Source organism: Nuphar pumila, chromosome 2 (genome assembly GCF_984573655.1).
Source record: "Nuphar pumila chromosome 2, dmNupPumi1.hap1.1, whole genome shotgun sequence".
Lineage (NCBI taxonomy): Eukaryota > Viridiplantae > Streptophyta > Magnoliopsida > Nymphaeales > Nymphaeaceae > Nuphar > Nuphar pumila.
Genome location: NC_143250.1, coordinates 66,488,946 through 66,490,809, shown reverse-complemented (window position 1 = coordinate 66,490,809; position 1,864 = coordinate 66,488,946).

The following is a 1,864-nucleotide window of genomic DNA, read 5'->3' as shown; positions in this document are numbered from 1 at the left end:
GTGGGGCCCCTTGTAGTCTTACAATATGTAAAACAAAAAAAGAAAAAAGAAAAAGAAAAGGTAAAAAAGGAGAGAAAAGGAAAAAATACAAAAAGAAAAAGATTACATGAGGATTTACCAAAATACCCCTATCGGCTATGTCACATGGGTGCGGGTGCGGGTGCGGGTGCGACACGGGTGCGGCACAATTTTAAAATTTTTGGACACGGGGACTCGGCAAAAAAAAAAAAAAATATATATATATATATATATATATATATATATATATATATATATAATTTTATTTTATTTTTAAAATGCCACAGCTGACAGCATAGTCTGTGTGTCTGTGTGTCTGTGCACAGGCACAGGCACAGCACTGTGCACAGGCACAGGCATAGACTGTGCACTGTGCACTGTGCACAGGCACAGACTGTGCACTGTGCACTGTGCACACTGCACAACACTGTGCACAGGCACAGGCATAGACTGTGCACTGTGCACAGGCACAGACTGTGCACAGTCACAGTCAGGCAGCACAGTCACAGTCTGCACTGTGCCTTTTTTTATATATATTTTTAAGCAAAAAAATGGTTTTTTAGGGATATTTTTGGACTCGGTCAAAGTTGACCGAGTCCAAAATGTGGACGGACTCGACCTGGACTCGTTGACCGAGTCCGACTCGGCGTTGACCGAGTCCGGGCCGAGTCCGAAGCCGCACCCGAGTCCGCACCCGTGTCGGGGCGTGTCGACTCGGGTGCGGCACCTCCTTAGCCGAGTCCGTGTGACATAGCCTATCGGGTTTTTGGGGTACAAGAAAAGAAATATATTTATATATACATAATTTAACATGCCTCTCCTTTTTGTATTAAACTTCATTGCCTCTCCTTTTCAGGTGATTTTTTTCTGGTGGTGCAAAATCACCTGGTTTTGCCCACTGGAGAAATGATGCAAAGGAATCTTGGGAAATGTAGAACTGTGAAAGTTGATCATTGTCAAATCAATCCAATCACATATTCTTGTCCTCTTTGAGATACCAATCCATGTTGGCTTTTTATTTCTGTTCTAAAAGTAGTCTTATTAGAAAACCCATTATATGCACTTTTGAAGGAGATGGACTTTTGAAGAAATTTGCTTGGTAGCTTCTTTACTCATTATATATGCAGAAGCTTTTTCTTATTTCTTTTCTTTTTCTCTTTTTGCTTTCCTTTTGAGATGAAAAGGAACCTTGTTTTAGGAAGAATGATAGTCTTCTAATTGTTTTTTGCTATTAGAATCACACCTTAGTTTTGAGACTCTAAATGATGTCTTTCACATATAAAATTGTTTGCTGAAAGCTTTCAGTTATTCATTTTCACAGTTGCATTATTTGTAAATTTTAACATTTAAAATTGTTTGCTGAAATGTGAGCCCTTTATTTTTCTTTATCTTGAAATTGAATCTTACAGTATACTGAAGATGATGAAACAGCATACCATGTCAACACAGGCATCACACCCTTTCAGAAGTACACATGTTATGGCTTGGCCTTGAGGCTTTGGCCTGTTCTAACCTTGAAGGGAAACCTACTGAAACTCATCTCTGGTCAATCCCTAAAACTTCAAATGAGTTTTGGATCTAGATGCTCTACTTGTGTATGGATGGAAAAATACCAAAGCCTGTTCAAAGTCAGTTGACCTTAAGTTAATCTTGGACCAACCTTGGCTAGTATAAGTTTGATGGATGGCCCAACTTTAATTAACCTTGGCCCTATTTTTATTTGGCTAGTGAATAAAGCCTACTTCTAGGGTGTTGATTCAAAGTTAAAGTGTCAAACAATGGTCTGGTGGGTGACCCACGATCATCATGTCTTTACATATGGTGAGTTTTGATCCCATCAGGTCAG